Genomic DNA, 20,858 nt, shown 5'->3' with positions numbered 1-20,858 from the left:
AAGTGCAATGCCAACGTTTCAAGAAGCACTGCTTTCAATTTCAGCAAGTATGCCAGCCGAATGCAGCTTGCAAAGAAAATGTTGAGCATTCTGCTGTGCAGTCAAACGAAGCACTGGACAACACACATCTTTCTCCCCCTCTTATTTGGAACTGGGAATGAGAGGTTGAGCCTTTCATCTGATGTCGAGAACAATAAATCAACCGTCATTGATCCAGGCAGCAAACGGTCCCGTAACCGTGGTTGTTATGAAGATGCCAAGCTTGTCTGTCCCCAATTTCCAGCAGCTGGGACAACAAGAATTCAGGTTCCACCAAGATTTGAACTCGGATCGTTGGATTCAAAGTCCAGAGTGCTTACCATTACACCATGGAACCTTCGCTGAATAGTTACTTAGATTCTTTTCTCAAAATCAACAACATTAGCATCTCCACCATTATACTTTGTCTCGGCCTGGTCTCATCCTTAATTTCAGCTTGCCCACTTGCCCCTCTGCTAAGCTTCGGTTCTGAGCAAATCACACAGCTGCCTTGATGGCTATCGGTTCACAAATCTCAGCTTCTTTCTCACACTGCTCATGGCAGATTGCATTGCAGTCCTGCCAGGTAAAATGAGTATAATCTTTGCAAGGCACTGCTGCACGATAGATAAGGAATTGTTAACTTTTTTCGAGAATACGAAGTGCAATGTCTACGTTTCAAGAAGCACTGCTTTCAATTTCAACAAGTATGCCAGCCGAATGCAGCTTGCAAAGAAAATGTTGAGCAATCTGCTGTGCAGTGAAATGAAGCACTGGACAAGACACATCTTTCTCCCCGGCTTATATTGGAACTGGGAATGAGAGGTTGAGCCGAACATCTGATATCCAGAACAATAAATCAACCGTCATCGATTCAGGCAGCAAACGGTCCCGTAACCGTGGTTGGTATGCAGATGCCAATCTTGTATGTCCCAAATTTCCAGCAGCTGGGACAACAATAACTCAGGTTCCACCGAGATTTGAACTTGGATCGCTGGATTCAGAGTCCAGAGTGCTTACAATTACACCATGGAACCTTTGCTGAATAGCTCCCTCTATTCTTTTCTCAAAATCAACAACATTACCATCTCCACCATTATACATTGTCTCGGCCTGGTCTCATCCTTAACTTCAGCTTGCCCACTTGCACCTCTGCTAAGCTTCGGTTCTGAGCAAATCACACAGCTGCCTTGATGGCTATCGGTTCACAAATCTCAGCTTCTTTTTCACACTGCTCATGGCAGATGGCATTGCAGTCCTGCCAGGTAAAATGTGAATAATCTTTGCAAGGCACTGCTGCACGAAAGATGAGCAATTGTTAACATTTTTTCGAGAATATGAAGTGCAATGCCTACGTTTCAAGAAGCACTGCTTTCAATTTCAGCAAGTATGCCATCCGAATGCAGCTTGCAAAGAAAATGTTGAGCATTCTGCTGTGCAGTCTAACGAAGCACTGGACAACACACATCTTTCTCCCCCTCTTATTTGGAACTGGGAATAAGAGGTTGAGCCGATCATCTGATGTCGAGAACAATAAATCAACCGTCATTGATCCAGGCAGCAAACGGCCCCGTAACCGTGGTTGGTTTGCAAATACCAAGCTTGTATGTCCCAAATTTCCGCAGCTGGGACAACAAGAATTCAGGTTCCACCGAAATTTGAACTCGGATCGCTGGATTCAAAGTCCAGAGTGCTCACCATTACACCATGGAACCTTTGCTGATAAATTTATTGGAATCTTTTCTTAAAATCAACAACATTACCGTCTCCACCATTACACTTTGTCTCGGCCAGGTCTCATCCTTGACTTCAGCTTGCCCACTTGCCCCTCTGCTAAGCCTCGGTTCTGAGTAAATCACACAGCTGCCTTGATGGCTATCGGTTCACAAATCTCAGCTTCTTTTTCACACTGCTCATAGCATCTTGTATTGCAGTCCTGCCAGGTAAAATGTGAATAATCTTTGCAAGGCACTGCTGCACGATAGATAAGCAATTGTTAACTTTTTTCGAGAATGCGAAGTGCAATGTCTACGTTTCAAGAAGCACTGCTTTCAACTTCAACAAGTATGCCAGCCGAATGCAGCTTGGAAAGGAAATGTTGAGCATTCTGCTGTGCAGTCAAACGAAGCACTGGACAACACACATATTTCTCCTCCTCTTATTTGGAACTGGGAATGAGAGGTTGAGCCTATCATCTCGATGTCGAGAACAATAAACCAACCGTCGTTCATCAAGGCAGCAAACGGTCCCGTAACCGTGGTTGTTATGAAGATGCCAAGCTTGCATGTCCCAAACTTCAGCAGCTGGGACAACAAGAATTCAAGTTCCACCGAGATTTGAACTCGGTTATCGCTGGATTCAGAGCCCAGAGTGCTTACCATTACACCATGGAACCTTCGCTGAACAGTCCCTTGATTCTTTTCTCAAAATCAACAACATTACCATCTCCACCATTATACTTTTCTCGGACTGGTCTCATCCTTAACTTCAGCTTGCCCACTTGCCCCTCTGCTAAGTTTCGGTTCTGAGCAAATCACACAGCTGCCTTGATGGCTATCGGTTCACAAATCTCAGCTTCTTTTTCACACTGCTCATGGCAGATTGCATTGCAGTCCTGCCAGGTAAAATGAGTATAATCTTTGCAAGGCACTGCTGCACGAAAGATGAGCAGTTGTTAACTTTTTTCGAGAATATGAAGTGCAATGCCTACGTTTCAAGAAGCACTGCTTTCAATTTCAGCAAGTATGCCATCCGAATGCAGCTTGCAAAGAAAATGCAAGCTGCTGTGCAGTCAAACGAAGCACTGGACAACACACATCTTTCTCCCCCTCTTATTTGGAACTGGGAATAAGAGGTTGAGCCTGTCATCTGATGTCGAGAACAATAAATCAACCGTCATTGATCCAGGCAGCAAACGGTCCCATAACCGTGGTTGTTATGAAGATGCCAAACTTGTGTGTCCCAAATTTCCAGCAGCTGGGACAACAAGAATTCAGGTTCCACCGAGATTTGAACTCGGATCGCTGGATTCAGAGTCCAGAGTGCTTACCATTACACCATGGAACCTTTGCTGAACATTTTCTTAGATTCTTTTCTCAAAATCAACAACATTACCATCTCCACCATTATACTTTGTCTCGGCCTGGTCTCATCCTTAACGTCAGCTTGCCCACTTGCCCCTCTGCTAAGCTTCGGTTCTGAGCAAATCACACAGCTGCCTTGATGGCTATCGGTTCACAAATCTCAGCTTCTTTTTCACACTGCTCATGGCAGATTGCATTGCAGTCCTGCCAGGTAAAATGAGTATAATCTTTGCAAGGCACAGCTGCACGAAAGATAAGCAATTGTTAACTTTTTTCAAAGAATACGAAGTGCAATGTCTACGTTTCAAGAAGCACTGCTTTCAATTTCAACAAGTATGCCAGCCGAATGCAGCTTGCAAAGAAAATGTTGAGCAATCTGCTGTGCAGTGAAATGAAGCACTGGACAAGACACATCTTTCTCCCCGGCTTATATTGGAACTGGGAATGAGAGGTTGAGCCGAACATCTGATATCCAGAACAATAAATCAACCGTCATCGATTCAGGCAGCAAACGGTCCCGTAACCGTGGTTGGTATGCAGATGCCAATCTTGTATGTCCCAAATTTCCAGCAGCTGGGACAACAATAACTCAGGTTCCACCGAGATTTGAACTTGGATCGCTGGATTCAGAGTCCAGAGTGCTTACAATTACACCATGGAACCTTTGCTGAATAGCTCCCTCTATTCTTTTCTCAAAATCAACAACATTACCATCTCCACCATTATACATTATCTCGGCCTGGTCTCATCCTTAACTTCAGCTTGCCCACTTGCACCTCTGCTAAGCTTCGGTTCTGAGCAAATCACACAGCTGCCTTGAGGGCTATCGGTTCACAAATCTCAGCTTCTTTTTCACACTGCTCATGGCAGATGGCATTGCAGTCCAGCCAGGTAAAATGTGAATAATCTTTGCAAGGCACTGCTGCACGAAAGATGAGCAATTGTTAACTTTTTTTCGAGAATATGAAGTGCAATGCCTACGTTTCAAGAAGCACTGCTTTCAATTTCAGCAAGTATGCCATCCGAATGCAGCTTGCAAAGAAAATGTTGAGCATTCTGCTGTGCAGTCTAACGAAGCACTGGACAACACACATCTTTCTCCCCCTCTTATTTGGAACTGGGAATAAGAGGTTGAGCCGATCATCTGATGTCGAGAACAATAAATCAACCGTCATTGATCCAGGCAGCAAACGGCCCCGTAACCGTGGTTGGTTTGCAAATACCAAGCTTGTATGTCCCAAATTTCCGCAGCTGGGACAACAAGAATTCAGGTTCCACCGAAATTTGAACTCGGATCGCTGGATTCAAAGTCCAGAGTGCTCACCATTACACCATGGAACCTTTGCTGATAAATTTATTGGAATCTTTTCTTAAAATCAACAACATTACCGTCTCCACCATTACACTTTGTCTCGGCCAGGTCTCATCCTTGACTTCAGCTTGCCCACTTGCCCCTCTGCTAAGCCTCGGTTCTGAGTAAATCACACAGCTGCCTTGATGGCTATCGGTTCACAAATCTCAGCTTCTTTTTCACACTGCTCATAGCATCTTGTATTGCAGTCCTGCCAGGTAAAATGTGAATAATCTTTGCAAGGCACTGCTGCACGATAGATAAGCAATTGTTAACTTTTTTCGAGAATGCGAAGTGCAATGTCTACGTTTCAAGAAGCACTGCTTTCAACTTCAACAAGTATGCCAGCCGAATGCAGCTTGGAAAGGAAATGTTGAGCATTCTGCTGTGCAGTCAAACGAAGCACTGGACAACACACATATTTCTCCTCCTCTTATTTGGAACTGGGAATGAGAGGTTGAGCCTATCATCTCGATGTCGAGAACAATAAACCAACCGTCGTTCATCAAGGCAGCAAACGGTCCCGTAACCGTGGTTGTTATGAAGATGCCAAGCTTGCATGTCCCAAACTTCAGCAGCTGGGACAACAAGAATTCAAGTTCCACCGAGATTTGAACTCGGTATCGCTGGATTCAGAGCCCAGAGTGCTTACCATTACACCATGGAACCTTCGCTGAACAGTCCCTTGATTCTTTTCTCAAAATCAACAACATTACCATCTCCACCATTATACTTTTCTCGGACTGGTCTCATCCTTAACTTCAGCTTGCCCACTTGCCCCTCTGCTAAGTTTCGGTTCTGAGCAAATCACACAGCTGCCTTGATGGCTATCGGTTCACAAATCTCAGCTTCTTTTTCACACTGCTCATGGCAGATTGCATTGCAGTCCTGCCAGGTAAAATGAGTATAATCTTTGCAAGGCACTGCTGCACGAAAGATGAGCAATTGTTAACTTTTTTCGAGAATATGAAGTGCAATGCCTACGTTTCAAGAAGCACTGCTTTCAATTTCAGCAAGTATGCCATCCGAATGCAGCTTGCAAAGAAAATGTTGAGCATTCTGCTGTGCAGTCAAACGAAGCACTGGACAACACACATCTTTCTCCCCCTCTTATTTGGAACTGGGAATAAGAGGTTGAGCCTGTCATCTGATGTCGAGAACAATAAATCAACCGTCATTGATCCAGGCAGCAAACGGTCCCATAACCGTGGTTGTTATGAAGATGCCAAACTTGTGTGTCCCAAATTTCCAGCAGCTGGGACAACAAGAATTCAGGTTCCACCGAGATTTGAACTCGGATCGCTGGATTCAGAGTCCAGAGTGCTTACCATTACACCATGGAACCTTTGCTGAACATTTTCTTAGATTCTTTTCTCAAAATCAACAACATTACCATCTCCACCATTATACTTTGTCTCGGCCTGGTCTCATCCTTAACGTCAGCTTGCCCACTTGCCCCTCTGCTAAGCTTCGGTTCTGAGCAAATCACACAGCTGCCTTGATGGCTATCGGTTCACAAATCTCAGCTTCTTTTTCACACTGCTCATGGCAGATTGCATTGCAGTCCTGCCAGGTAAAATGAGTATAATCTTTGCAAGGCACAGCTGCACGAAAGATAAGCAATTGTTAACTTTTTTCGAAGAATACGAAGTGCAATGTCTACGTTTCAAGAAGCACTGCTTTCAATTTCAACAAGTATGCCAGCCGAATGCAGCTTGCAAAGAAAATGTTGAGCAATCTGCTGTGCAGTGAAATGAAGCACTGGACAAGACACATCTTTCTCCCCGGCTTATATTGGAACTGGGAATGAGAGGTTGAGCCGAACATCTGATATCCAGAACAATAAATCAACCGTCATCGATTCAGGCAGCAAACGGTCCCATAACCGTGGTTGGTATGCAGATGCCAATCTTGTATGTCCCAAATTTCCAGCAGCTGGGACAACAATAACTCAGGTTCCACCGAGATTTGAACTTGGATCGCTGGATTCAGAGTCCAGAGTGCTTACAATTACACCATGGAACCTTTGCTGAATAGCTCCCTCTATTCTTTTCTCAAAATCAACAACATTACCATCTCCACCATTATACATTGTCTCGGCCTGGTCTCATCCTTAACTTCAGCTTGCCCACTTGCACCTCTGCTAAGCTTCGGTTCTGAGCAAATCACACAGCTGCCTTGAGGGCTATCGGTTCACAAATCTCAGCTTCTTTTTCACACTGCTCATGGCAGATGGCATTGCAGTCCTGCCAGGTAAAATGTGAATAATCTTTGCAAGGCACTGCTGCACGAAAGATGAGCAATTGTTAACTTTTTTTCGAGAATATGAAGTGCAATGCCTACGTTTCAAGAAGCACTGCTTTCAATTTCAGCAAGTATGCCATCCGAATGCAGCTTGCAAAGAAAATGTTGAGCATTCTGCTGTGCAGTCAAACGAAGCACTGGACAACACACATCTTTCTCCCCCTCTTATTTGGAACTGGGAATAAGAGGTTGAGCCGATCATCTGATGTCGAGAACAATAAATCAACCGTCATTGATCCAGGCAGCAAACGGCCCCGTAACCGTGGTTGGTTTGCAAATACCAAGCTTGTATGTCCCAAATTTCCGCAGCTGGGACAACAAGAATTCAGGTTCCACCGAAATTTGAACTCGGATCGCTGGATTCGAAGTCCAGAGTGCTCACCATTACACCATGGAACCTTTGCTGATAAATTTATTGGAATCTTTTCTTAAAATCAACAACATTACCGTCTCCACCATTACACTTTGTCTCGGCCAGGTCTCATCCTTGACTTCAGCTTGCCCACTTGCCCCTCTGCTAAGCCTCGGTTCTGAGTAAATCACACAGCTGCCTTGATGGCTATCGGTTCACAAATCTCAGCTTCTTTTTCACACTGCTCATAGCATCTTGTATTGCAGTCCTGCCAGGTAAAATGTGAATAATCTTTGCAAGGCACTGCTGCACGATAGATAAGCAATTGTTAACTTTTTTCGAGAATGCGAAGTGCAATGTCTACGTTTCAAGAAGCACTGCTTTCAACTTCAACAAGTATGCCAGCCGAATGCAGCTTGGAAAGGAAATGTTGAGCATTCTGCTGTGCAGTCAAACGAAGCACTGGACAACACACATATTTCTCCTCCTCTTATTTGGAACTGGGAATGAGAGGTTGAGCCTATCATCTCGATGTCGAGAACAATAAACCAACCGTCGTTCATCAAGGCAGCAAACGGTCCCGTAACCGTGGTTGTTATGAAGATGCCAAGCTTGCATGTCCCAAACTTCAGCAGCTGGGACAACAAGAATTCAAGTTCCACCGAGATTTGAAGTCGGTATCGCTGGATTCAGAGCCCAGAGTGCTTACCATTACACCATGGAACCTTCGCTGAACAGTCCCTTGATTCTTTTCTCAAAATCAACAACATTACCATCTCCACCATTATACTTTTCTCGGACTGGTCTCATCCTTAACTTCAGCTTGCCCACTTGCCCCTCTGCTAAGTTTCGGTTCTGAGCAAATCACACAGCTGCCTTGATGGCTATCGGTTCACAAATCTCAGCTTCTTTTTCACACTGCTCATGGCAGATTGCATTGCAGTCCTGCCAGGTAAAATGAGTATAATCTTTGCAAGGCACTGCTGCACGAAAGATGAGCAATTGTTAACTTTTTTCGAGAATATGAAGTGCAATGCCTACGTTTCAAGAAGCACTGCTTTCAATTTCAGCAAGTATGCCATCCGAATGCAGCTTGCAAAGAAAATGTTGAGCATTCTGCTGTGCAGTCAAACGAAGCACTGGACAACACACATCTTTCTCCCCCTCTTATTTGGAACTGGGAATAAGAGGTTGAGCCTGTCATCTGATGTCGAGAACAATAAATCAACCGTCATTGATCCAGGTAGCAAACGGTCCCATAACCGTGGTTGTTATGAAGATGCCAAACTTGTGTGTCCCAAATTTCCAGCAGCTGGGACAACAAGAATTCAGGCTCCACCGAGATTTGTACTCGGATCGCTGGATTCAGAGTCCTGAGTGCTTACCATTACACCATTGAACCTTTGCTGAACATTTTCTTAGAATCTTTTCTCAAAATCAAAAACATTACCATCTCCACCATTATACTTTGTCTCGGCCTGGTCTCATCCTTAACGTCAGCTTGCCCACTTGCCCCTCTGCTAAGCTTCGGTTCTGAGCAAATCACACAGCTGCCTTGATGGCTATCGGTTCACAAATCTCAGCTTCTTTTTCACACTGCTCATGGCAGATTGCATTGCAGTCCTGCCAGGTAAAATGAGTATAATCTTTGCAAGGCACAGCTGCACGAAAGATAAGCAATTGTTAACTTTTTTCGAAGAATACGAAGTGCAATGCCTACGTTTCAAGAAGCACTGCTTTCAATTTCAGCAAGTATGCCAGTCGAATGCAGCTTGCAAAGAAAATTTTGAGCATTCTGCTGTGCAGTCAAACGAAGCACTGGACAACACACATCTTTCTCCCCCTCTTATTTGGAACTGGGAATGAAAATTTGAGCCTATCATCTGATGTCAAGAACAATAAATCAACCGTCATTGATTCAGGCAGCAAACGGTCCCATAACCGTGGTTGGTATGCAGATACCAAGCTTGTCTGTCCCAAATTTCAGCAGCTGGGACAACAAGACTTCAAGTTTCACTGAGATTTGAACTCGGATCGCTGGATTCAGAGCCCAGAGTTCTTACCATTACACCATGGAACCTTCGCTGAGCCGTCCCTAGATTCTTTTCTCAAAATCAACAACATTACCATCTCCACCATTATACTTTTCTCGGACTGGTCTCATCCTTAACTTCAGCTTGCCCACTTGCCCCTCTGCTAAGCTTCGGTTCTGAGCAAATCACACAGCTGCCTTGATGGCTATCGGTTCACAAATCTCAGCTTCTTTTTCACACTGCTCATGGCAGATTGCATTGCAGTCCTGCCAGGTAAAATGAGTATAATCTTTGCAAGGCACTGCTGCACGAAAGATGAGCAATTGTTAACTTTTTTCGAGAATAGGAAGTGCAATGCCTACGTTTCAAGAAGCACTGCTTTCAATTTCAGCAAGTATGCCATCCGAATGCAGCTTGCAAAGAAAATGTTGAGCATTCTGCTGTGCAGTCAAACGAAGCACTGGACAACACACATCTTTCTCCCCCTCTTATTTGGAACTGGGAATAAGAGGTTGAGCCTATCATCTGATGTCGAGAACAATAAATCAACCGTCATTGATTCAGGCAGCAAACGGTCCCGTAACCGTGGTTGGTATGCAGATACCAAGCTTGTATGTCCCAAATTTCAGCCGCTGGGACAACAATAATTCAATTTCCACCGAGATTTGAACTCGGATCGCTGGATTCAGAGCCCAGAGTGCTTACCATTACACCATGGAACCTTCGCTGAACAGTCCCTAGATTCTTTTTCAAAATCAACAACATTACCATCTCCACCATTATACATTGTCTCGGACTGGTCTCATCCTTAACTTCAGCTTGCCCACTTGCCCCTCTGCTAAGCTTCGGTTCTGAGCAAATCACACAGCTGCCTTGATGGCTATCGGTTCACAAATCTCAGCTTCTTTTTCACACTGCTCATGGCAGATTGCATTGCAGTCCTGCCAGGTAAAATGACTATAATCTTTGCAAGGCACTGCTGCACGAAAGATAAGCAATTGTTAACTTTTTTCGAGAATACGAAGTGCAATGCCTACGTTTCAAGAAGCACTGCTTTCAATTTCAGCAAGCATGCCAGCCGAATGCAGCTTGGAAAGGAAATGTTAAACACTCTGCTGTGCAGTCAAACGAAGCACTGGACAACACACATCTTTCTCCTCCTCTTATTTGGAACTGGGAATAAGAGGTTGAGCCTATCATCTGATGTCGAGAACAATAAACCAACCGTCATTGATCCAGGCAGCAAACGGGCCCGTAACCGTGGTTGTTATGAAAATGCCAAGCTTGCATGTCCCAAATTTCCAGCAGCTGGGACAACAAGAATTCAGGTTCCACCGAGATTTGAACTTGTATCATTGGATTCAGAGCCCAGAGTGCTTACCATTACACCATGGAACCTTTGCTCAACAGTTCCCTCGATTCTTTTCTCAAAATCAACAACATTACCATCTCCACCATTATACTTTGTCTCGGCCTGGTCTCATCCTTAACGTCAGCTTGCCCACTTGCCCCTCTGCTAAGCTTCGGTTCTGAGCAAATCACACAGCTGCCTTGATGGCTATCGGTTCACAAATCTCAGCTTCTTTTTCACACTGCTCATGGCAGATTGCATTGCAGTCCTGCCAGGTAAAATGAGTATAATCTTTGCAAGGCACTGCTGCACGAAAGATAAGCAATTGTTAACTTTTTTCGAGAATACGAAGTGCAATGCCTCCGTTTCAAGAAGCACGGCTTTCAATTTCAGCAAGTATGCCAGCCGAATGCAGCTTGGAAAGGAAATGTTGAGCATTCTGCTGTGCAGTCAAACGAAGCACTGGACAACACACATCTTTCTCCTCCTCTTATTTGGAACTGGGAATGAGAGGTTGAGCCTATCATCTGATGTCGAGAACAATAAACCAAACGTCATTGATCCAGGCAGCAAACGGGCCCGTAACCGTGGTTGTTCTGAAGATGCCAAGCTTGCATGTCCCAAATTTCCAGCAGCTGGGACAACAAGAATTCAGGTTCCACCGAGATTTGAACTCGGATCGCTGGATTCAGAGTCCAGAGTGCTTAACATTACACCATGGAACCTTTGCTGAACAGTTCCTTAGATTCTTTTCTCAAAATCAACAACATTACCATCTCCACCATTATACTTTGTCTCGGCCTGGTCTCATCCTTAACTTCAGCTTGCCCACTTGCCCCTCTGCTAAGCTTCGGTTCTGAGCAAATCACACAGCTGCCTTGATGGCTATCGGTTCACAAATCTCAGCTTCTTTTTCACACTGCTCATGGCAGATTGCATTGCAGTCCTGCCAGGTAAAATGAGTATAATCTTTGCAAGGCACAGCTGCACGAAAGATAAGCAATTGTTAACTTTTTTCGAAGAATACGAAGTGCAATGCCTACGTTTCAAGAAGCACTGCTTTCAATTTCAGCAAGTATGCCAGCCGAATGCAGCTTGCAAAGAAAATGTTGAGCATTCTGCTATGCAGTCAAAGGAAGCCCTGGACAACACATATCTTTCTCCCCCTCTTATTTGAACTGGGAATGAGAGGTTGAGCCTATCATCTGATGTCGAGAATGCTGATAAATTTATTGGAATCTTTTCTTAAAATCAACAACATTACCGTCTCCACCATTACACTTTGTCTCGGGCTGGTCTCATCCTTAACTTCAGCTTGCCCACTTGCCCCTCTGCTAAGCCTCGGTTCTGAGTAAATCACACAGCTGCCTTGATGGCTATCGGTTCACAAATCTCAGCTTCTTTTTCACACTGCTCATAGCATCTTGTATTGCAGTCCTGCCAGGTAAAATGTGAATAATCTTTGCAAGGCACTGCTGCACGATAGATAAGCAATTGTTAACTTTTTTCGAGAATACGAAGTGCAATGTCTACGTTTCAAGAAGCACTGCTTTCAATTTCAACAAGTATGCCAGCCGAATGCAGCTTGGAAAGGAAATGTTGAGCATTCTGCTGTGCAGTCAAACGAAGCACTGGACAACACACATCTTTCTCCTCTTATTTGGAACTGGGAATAAGAGGTTGAGCCTATCATCTGGATGTCGAGAACAATAAACCAACCGTCGTTGATCCAGGCAGCAAACGGTCCCGTAACCGTGGTTGTTATGAAGATGCCAAGCTTGTATGTCCCAAATTTCCAGCAGCTGGGACAACAATAATTCTGGTTCCACCGAGATTTGAACTCGGATCGCTGGATTCAGAGTCCAGAGTGCTTACCATTACAACATGTAACCTTTGCTGAACAGTTCATTAGACTCTTTTCTCAAAATCAACAACATTACCATCTCCACCATTATACTTTGTCTCGGCCTGGTCTCATCCTTAACTTCAGCTTGCCCCTCTGCTAAGCTTCGGTTCTGAGCAAATCACACAGCTGCCTTGATGGCTATCGGTTCACAAATCTCAGCTTCTTTTTCACACTGCTCATGGCAGATTGCATTGCAGTCCTGCCAGGTAAAATGAGTATAATCTTTGCAAGGCACAGCTGCACGAAAGATAAGCAATTGTTAACTTTTTTCGAAGAATACGAAGTGCAATGCCTACGTTTCAAGAAGCACTGCTTTCAATTTCAGCAAGTATGCCAGCCGAATGCAGCTTGCAAAGAAAATGATGAGCATTCTGCTATGCAGTCAAACGAAGCCCTGCACAACACATATCTTTCTCCCCCTCTTATTTGGAACTGGGAATGAGAGGTTGAGCCTATCATCTGATGTCGAGAACAATAAATCAACCGTCATTGATTCAGGCAGCAAACAGTCCCTTAACCGTGGTTGGTATGCAGATACCAAGCTTGTATGTCCCAAATTTCAGCAGCTGGGACAAAAAGAATTCAGGTTCCACCGAGATTTGAACTCGCATCGCTGGATTCAAAGTCCAGAGAGCTCACCATTACACCATGGAACCTTTGCTGAACAGTCTCTAGATTCTTTTCTCAAAATCAACAACATTACCATCTCCACCATTATACTTTGTCTCGGCCTGGTCTCATCCTTAACGTCAGCTTGCCCACTTGCCCCTCTGCTAAGCTTCGGTTCTGAGCAAATCACACAGCTGCCTTGATGGCTATCAGTTCACAAATCTCAGCTTCTTTTTCACACTGCTCATCGCAGATTGCATTGCAGTCCTGCCAGGTAAAATGAGTATAATCTTTGCAAGGCACTGCTGCACGAAAGATAAGCAATTGTTAACTTTTTTCGAGAATACGAAGTGCAATGCCTACGTTTCAAGAAGCACTGCTTTCAATTTCAGCAAGTATGCCAGCCGAATGCAGCTTGGAAAGGAAATGTTGAGCATTCTGCTGCGCAGTCAAACGAAGCACTGGACAACACACATCTTTCTCCTCCTCTTATTTGGAACTGGGAATGAGAGGTTGAGCCTATCATCTGATGTCGAGAACAATAAACCAACCGTCATTGATCCAGGCAGCAAACGGGCCCGTAACCGTGGTTGTTATGAAGATGCCAAGCTTGCATGTCCCAAATTTCCAGCAGCTGAGACAACAAGAATTCAGGTTCCACCGAGATTTGAACTCGGATCGCTGGATTCAGAGTCCAGAGTGCTTAACATTGCACCATGGAACCTTTGCTGAACAGTTCCTTAGATTCTTTTCTCAAAATCAACAACATTACCATCTCCACCATTATACTTTGTCTCGGCCTGGTCTCATCCTTAACTTCAGCTTGCCCACTTGCCCCTCTGCTCAGCTTCGGTTCTGAGCAAATCACACAGCTGCCTTGATGGCTATCGGTTCACAAATCTCAGCTTCTTTTTCACACTGCTCATGGCAGATTGCATTGCAGCCCTGTCAGGTAAAATGAGTATAATCTTTGCAAGGCACAGCTGCACGAAAGATAAGCAATTGTTCACTTTTTTCGAAGGATACGAAGTGCAATGCCTACTTTTCAAGAAGCACTGCTTTCAATTTCAGCAAATGTGCCAGCCGAATGCAACTTGCAAAGAAAATGTTGAGCATTCTGCTGTGCAGTCAAACGAAGCACTGGACAACACACATCTTTCTCCCCCTCTTATTTGGAACTGGGAATGAGAGGTTGAGCCTATCATCTGATGTCGAGAACAATAAATCAACCGTCATTGATTCAGGCAGCAAACGGTCCCGTAACCTTGGTTGGTATGCAGATACCAAGCTTGTGTGTCCCAAATTTCAGCAGCTGGGACAACAATAATTCAGGTTCCACCGAGATTTGAACTCGGATCGTCTCGATTCAGAGCCCAGAGTGCTTACCATTACACCATGGAACCTTTGCTAATAAATTTATTTGAATCTTTTCTTAAAATCAACAACATTACCGTCTCCACCATTATACTTTGTCTCGGCCAGGTCTCATCCTTAACTTCAGCTTGCCCACTTGCCCCTCTGCTAAGCCTCGGTTCTGAGTAAATCACACAGCTGCCTTGATGGCTATCGGTTCACAAATCTCTGTTTCTTTTTCACACTGCTCATAGCATCTTGTATTGCAGTCCTGCCAGGTAAAATGTGAATAATCTTTGCAAGGCACTGCTGCACGATAGATAAGCAATTGTTAACTTTTTTCGAGAATACGAAGTGCAATGTCTACGTTTCAAGAAGCACTGCTTTCAATTATCAACAAGTATGCCAGCCGAATGCAGCTTGCAAAGAAAATGTTGAGCAATCTGCTGTGCAGTCAAACGAAGCACTGGACAACACACATCTTTCTCCCCCGCTTATTTGGAACTGGGAATGAGAGGTTGAGCCTATCATCTGATGTCCAGAACAATAAATCAACCGTCATCGATTCAGGCAGCAAACGGTCCTGTAACCGTGGTGGGTATGCAGATGCCAATCTTGCATGTCCCAAATTTCCAGCAGCTGGGACAACAGTAATTCAGGTTCCACCGAGATTTGAACTCGGATCGCTGGATTCAGAGTCCAGAGTGCTTACCATTACAACATGTAACCTTTGCTGAACAGTTCATTAGATTCTTTTCTCAAAATCAACAACATTACCATCTCCACCATTATACTTTGTCTCGGCCTGGTCTCATCCTTAACTTCAGCTTGCCCCTCTGCTAAGCTTCGGTTCTGAGCAAATCACACAGCTGCCTTGATGGCTATCGGTTCACAAATCTCAGCTTCTTTTTCACACTGCTCATGGCAGATTGCATTGCAGTCCTGCCAGGTAAAATGACTATAATCTTTGCAAGGCACAGCTGCACGAAAGATAAGCAATTGTTAACTTTTTTCGAAGAATACGAAGTGCAATGCCTACGTTTCAAGAAGCACTGCTTTCAATTTCAGCAAGTATGCCAGCCGAATGCAGCTTGCAAAGAAAATTTTGAGCATTCTGCTGTGCAGTCAAACGAAGCACTGGACAACACACATCTTTCTCCCCCTCTTATTTGGAACTGGGAATGAGAGGTTGAGCCTATCATCTGATGTCAAGAACAATAAATCAACCGTCATTGATTCAGGCAGCAAACGGTCCCATAACCGTGGTTGGTATGCAGATACCAAGCTTGTGTGTCCCAAATTTCCAGCAGCTGGGACAACAAGAATTCAGGTTCCACCGAGATATGAACTCGGATCGCTGGATTAAAATCCAGAGTGCTCACCATTACACCATGGAACCTTTGCTGATAAATTTATTGGAATCTTTTCTTAAAATCAACAACATTACCGTCTCCACCATTACACTTTGTCTCGGGCAGGTCTCATCCTTAACTTCAGCTTGCCCACTTGCCCCTCTGCTAAGCCTCGGTTCTGAGTAAAACACACAGCTGCCTTGATGGCTATCGGTTCACAAATCTCAGCTTCTTTTTCACACTGCTCATAGCATCTTGTATTGCAGTCCTGCCAGGTAAAATGTGAATAATCTTTGCAAGGCACTGCTGCACGATAGATAAGCAATTGTTAACTTTTTTCGAGAATACGAAGTGCAATGTCTACGTTTCAAGAAGCACTGCTTTCAATTTCAACAAATATGCCAGCCGAATGCCGCTTGGAAAGGAAATGTTGAGCATTCTGCTGTGCAGTCAAACGAAGCACTGGACAACACACATCTTTCTCCTCTTATTTGGAACTGGGAATAAGAGGTTGAGCCTATCATCTGGATGTCGAGAACAATAAACCAACCGTCGTTGATCCAGGCAGCAAACGGTCCCGTAACCGTGGTTGTTATGAAGATGCCAAGCTTGTATGTCCCAAATTTCCAGCAGCTGGGACAACAATAATTCAGGTTCCACCGAGATTTGAACTCGGATCGCTGGATTCAGAGTCCAGAGTGCTTACCATTACAACATGTAACCTTTGCTGAACAGTTCATTAGATTCTTTTCTCAAAATCAACAACATTACCATCTCCACCATTATACTTTGTCTCGGCCTGGTCTCATCCTTAACTTCAGCTTGCCCCTCTGCTAAGCTTCGGTTCTGAGCAAATCACACAGCTGCCTTGATGGCTATCGGTTCACAAATCTCAGCTTCTTTTTCACACTGCTCATGGCAGATTGCATTGCAGTCCTGCCAGGTAAAATGAGTATAAACTTTGCAAGGCACAGCTGCACGAAAGATAAGCAATTGTTAACTTTTTTCGAAGAATACGAAGTGCAATGCCTACGTTTCAAGAAGCACTGCTTTCAATTTCAGCCAGTATGCCAGCCGAATGCAGCTTGCAAAGAAAATGTTGAGCATTCTGCTATGCAGTCAAAGGAAGCCCTGGACAACACATATCTTTCTCCCCCTCTTATTTGGAACTGGGAATGAGAGGTTGAGCCTATCATCTGATGTCGAGAACAATAAATCAACCGTCATTGATTCAGGCAGCAAACAGTCCCGTAACCGTGGTTGGTATGCAGATACCAAGCTTGTATGTCCCAAATTTCAGCAGCTGGGACAAAAAGCATTCAGATTCCACCGAGATTTGGACACGCATCGCTGGATTCAAAGTCCAGAGTGCTCACCATTACACCATGGAACCTTTGCTGAACAGTCCCTAGATTCTTTTCTCAAAATCAACAACATTACCATCTCCACCATTATACTTTGTCTCGGCCTGGTCTCATCCTTAACGTCAGCTTGCCCCCTTGCCCCTCTGCTAAGCTTCGGTTCTGAGCAAATCACACAGCTGCCTTGATGGCTGTCGGTTCACGAATCTCAGCTTCTTTTTCACACTGCTCATGGCAGATTGCATTGCAGCCCTGCCAGGTAAAATGAGTATAATCTTTGCAAGGCGCAGCTGCACGAAAGATAAGCAATTGTTGACTTTTTTCGAGAATACGAAGTGCAATGCCTACGTTTCAAAAGCACTGCTTTCAATTTCAGCAAGTGTGCCAGCCGAATACAGCTTGCAAAGAAAATGTTGAGCATTCTGCTGTGCAGTCAAACGAAGCACTGGACAACACACATCTTTCTCCCCCTCTTATTTGGAACTGGGAATAAGAGGTTGAGCCTATCATCTGATGTCGAGGACAATAAATCAACCGTCATTGATCGAGGCAGCAAACGGTCCCATAACCGTGGTTGTTATGAAGATGCCAAGCTTGTATGTCCCAAATTTCCAGCAGCTGGGACAACAAGAATTCAGGTTCCACCGCGATTTGAACTCGGATCGCTGGATTCAAAGTCCAGAGTGCTCACCATTACACCATGGAACCTTCGCTGAACAGTCCCTAGATTCTTTTCTCAAAATCAACAACATTACCATCTCCACCATTATACTTTGTCTCGGCCTGGTCTCATCCTTAACGTCAGCTTGCCCACTTGCCCCTCTGCTAAGCTTCGGTTCTGAGCAAATCACACAGCTGCCTTGATGGCTATCAGTTCACAAATCTCAGCTTCTTTTTCACACTGCTCATGGCAGATTGCATTGCAGTCCTGCCAGGTAAAATGAGTATAATCTTTGCAAGGCACTGCTGCACGAAAGATAAGCAATTGTTAACTTTTTTCGAGAATACGAAGTGCAATGCCTACGTTTCAAGAAGCACTGCTTTCAATTTCAGCAAGCATGCCAGCCGAATGCAGCTTGGAAAGGAAATGTTGAGCATTCTGCTGCGCAGTCAAACGAAGCACTGGACAACACACATCTTTCTCCTCCTCTTATTTGGAACTGGGAATGAGAGGTTGAGCCTATCATCTGATGTCGAGAACAATAAATCAACCGTCATTGATTCAGGCAGCAAACGGTCCCGTAACCTTGGTTGGTATGCAGATACTAAGCTTGTGTGTCCCAAATTTCAGCAGCTGGGACAACAATAATTCAGGTTCCACCGAGATTTGAACTTGGATCATTGGATTCAAAGCCCAGAGTGCTCACCATGACACCATGGAACCTTTGCTCAACAGTTCCCTAGATTCTTTTCTCAAAATCAACAACATTACCATCTCCACCATTATACTTTGTCTCGGCCTGGTCTCTTCCTTAACTTCAGCTTGCCCCTCTGCTCAGCTTCGGTTCTGAGCAAATCACACAGCTGCCTTGATGGCTATCAGTTCACAAATCTCAGCTTCTTTTTCACACTGCTCATGGCAGATTGCATTGCAGCCCTGCCAGGTAAAATGAGTATAATCTTTGCAAGGCACAGCTGCACGAAAGATAAGCAATTGTTAACATTTTTCGAAGAATACGAAGTGCAATGCCTAATTTTAAAGAAGCACTGCTTTCAATTTCAGCAAGTATGCCAGCCGAATGCAGCTTGCAAAGAAAATGTTGAGCATTCTGCTGTGCAGTCAAACGAAGCACTGGACAGCACACATATTTCTCCCCCTCTTATTTGGAACTGGGAATGAGAGGTTGAGCCTATCGTCTGATGTCGAGAACAATAAATCAACCGTCATTGATTCAGGCAGCAAACGGTCCCGTAACCTTGGTTGGTATGCAGATACCAAGCTTGTATGTCCCAAATTTCAGCAGCTGGGACAACAATAATTCAGGTTCCACCGAGATTTGAACTCGGATCGCTGGATTCAGAGTCCAGAGTGCTTACCATTACAACATGTAACCTTTGCTGAACAGTTCATTAGATTCTTTTCTCAAAATCAACAACATTACCATCTCCACCATTATACTTTGTCTCGGCCTGGTCTCATCCTTAACTTCAGCTTGCCCCTCTGCTAAGCTTCGGTTCTGAGCAAATCACACAGCTGCCTTGATGGCTATCGGTTCACAAATCTCAGCTTCTTTTTCACACTGCTCATGGCAGATTGCATTGCAGTCCTGCCAGGTAAAATGAGTATAAACTTTGCAAGGCACAGCTGCACGAAAGATAAGCAATTGTTAACTTTTTTCGAAGAATACGAAGTGCAATGCCTACGTTTCAAGAAGCACTGCTTTCAATTTCAGCCAGTATGCCAGCCGAATGCAGCTTGCAAAGAAAATGTTGAGCATTCTGCTATGCAGTCAAAGGAAGCCCTGGACAACACATATCTTTCTCCCCCTCTTATTTGGAACTGGGAATGAGAGGTTGAGCCTATCATCTGATGTCGAGAACAATAAATCAACCGTCATTGATTCAGGCAGCAAACAGTCCCGTAACCGTGGTTGGTATGCAGATACCAAGCTTGTATGTCCCAAATTTCAGCAGCTGGGACAAAAAGCATTCAGATTCCACCGAGATTTGGACACGCATCGCTGGATTCAAAGTCCAGAGTGCTCACCATTACACCATGGAACCTTTGCTGAACAGTCCCTAGATTCTTTTCTCAAAATCAACAACATTACCATCTCCACCATTATACTTTGTCTCGGCCTGGTCTCATCCTTAACGTCAGCTTGCCCCCTTGCCCCTCTGCTAAGCTTCGGTTCTGAGCAAATCACACAGCTGCCTTGATGGCTGTCGGTTCACGAATCTCAGCTTCTTTTTCACACTGCTCATGGCAGATTGCATTGCAGCCCTGCCAGGTAAAATGAGTATAATCTTTGCAAGGCGCAGCTGCACGAAAGATAAGCAATTGTTGACTTTTTTCGAGAATACGAAGTGCAATGCCTACGTTTCAAAAGCACTGCTTTCAATTTCAGCAAGTGTGCCAGCCGAATACAGCTTGCAAAGAAAATGTTGAGCATTCTGCTGTGCAGTCAAACGAAGCACTGGACAACACACATCTTTCTCCCCCTCTTATTTGGAACTGGGAATAAGAGGTTGAGCCTATCATCTGATGTCGAGGACAATAAATCAACCGTCATTGATCGAGGCAGCAAACGGTCCCATAACCGTGGTTGTTATGAAGATGCCAAGCTTGTATGTCCCAAATTTCCAGCAGCTGGGACAACAAGAATTCAGGTTCCACCGCGATTTGAACTCGGATCGCTGGATTCAAAGTCCAGAGTGCTCACCATTACACCATGGAACCTTCGCTGAACAGTCCCTAGATTCTTTTCTCAAAATCAACAACATTACCATCTCCACCATTATACTTTGTCTCGGCCTGGTCTCATCCTTAACGTCAGCTTGCCCACTTGCCCCTCTGCTAAGCTTCGGTTCTGAGCAAATCACACAGCTGCCTTGATGGCTATCAGTTCACAAATCTCAGCTTCTTTTTCACACTGCTCATGGCAGATTGCATTGCAGTCCTGCCAGGTAAAATGAGTATAATCTTTGCAAGGCACTGCTGCACGAAAGATAAGCAATTGTTAACTTTTTTCGAGAATACGAAGTGCAATGCCTACGTTTCAAGAAGCACTGCTTTCAATTTCAGCAAGCATGCCAGCCGAATGCAGCTTGGAAAGGAAATGTTG

The 20,858-nt window shown here is 44.5% G+C and overlaps 8 non-coding genes across 8 annotated transcripts; all 8 read right to left on the bottom strand.

Moving 5' to 3' along the window:
- Nucleotides 1–304: 304 nt before the first annotated feature.
- On the bottom strand, nucleotides 305–376 carry trnaq-uug (transfer RNA glutamine (anticodon UUG)). The gene has a single exon. It is a non-coding gene; the product is annotated as a tRNA-Gln (tRNA).
- Nucleotides 377–1,661: 1,285 nt separating this feature from the next.
- Nucleotides 1,662–1,733, bottom strand: trnaq-uug (transfer RNA glutamine (anticodon UUG)). Its single transcript has one exon. It is a non-coding gene; the product is annotated as a tRNA-Gln (tRNA).
- Nucleotides 1,734–3,012: 1,279 nt separating this feature from the next.
- Nucleotides 3,013–3,084, bottom strand: trnaq-cug (transfer RNA glutamine (anticodon CUG)). The gene has a single exon. It is a non-coding gene; the product is annotated as a tRNA-Gln (tRNA).
- A 1,286-nt stretch (nucleotides 3,085–4,370) lies between these two features.
- On the bottom strand, nucleotides 4,371–4,442 carry trnaq-uug (transfer RNA glutamine (anticodon UUG)). The gene has a single exon. It is a non-coding gene; the product is annotated as a tRNA-Gln (tRNA).
- A 1,283-nt stretch (nucleotides 4,443–5,725) lies between these two features.
- Nucleotides 5,726–5,797, bottom strand: trnaq-cug (transfer RNA glutamine (anticodon CUG)). The gene has a single exon. It is a non-coding gene; the product is annotated as a tRNA-Gln (tRNA).
- A 7,862-nt stretch (nucleotides 5,798–13,659) lies between these two features.
- On the bottom strand, nucleotides 13,660–13,731 carry trnaq-cug (transfer RNA glutamine (anticodon CUG)). The gene has a single exon. It is a non-coding gene; the product is annotated as a tRNA-Gln (tRNA).
- A 3,978-nt stretch (nucleotides 13,732–17,709) lies between these two features.
- On the bottom strand, nucleotides 17,710–17,781 carry trnaq-uug (transfer RNA glutamine (anticodon UUG)). The gene has a single exon. It is a non-coding gene; the product is annotated as a tRNA-Gln (tRNA).
- A 2,620-nt stretch (nucleotides 17,782–20,401) lies between these two features.
- trnaq-uug (transfer RNA glutamine (anticodon UUG)) lies at nucleotides 20,402–20,473 on the bottom strand. Its single transcript has one exon. It is a non-coding gene; the product is annotated as a tRNA-Gln (tRNA).
- Nucleotides 20,474–20,858: the final 385 nt, after the last annotated feature.

This window comes from Somniosus microcephalus, unplaced genomic scaffold, assembly GCF_052327205.1.
Source record: "Somniosus microcephalus isolate GS21.2 unplaced genomic scaffold, FLI_Smic_1.0 unresolved_chr4, whole genome shotgun sequence".
In the NCBI taxonomy this organism is placed as follows: domain Eukaryota; kingdom Metazoa; phylum Chordata; class Chondrichthyes; order Squaliformes; family Somniosidae; genus Somniosus; species Somniosus microcephalus.
Note: the sequence above shows the minus strand (reverse complement) of the source record. Positions and strands in the feature narration are given on the sequence as shown.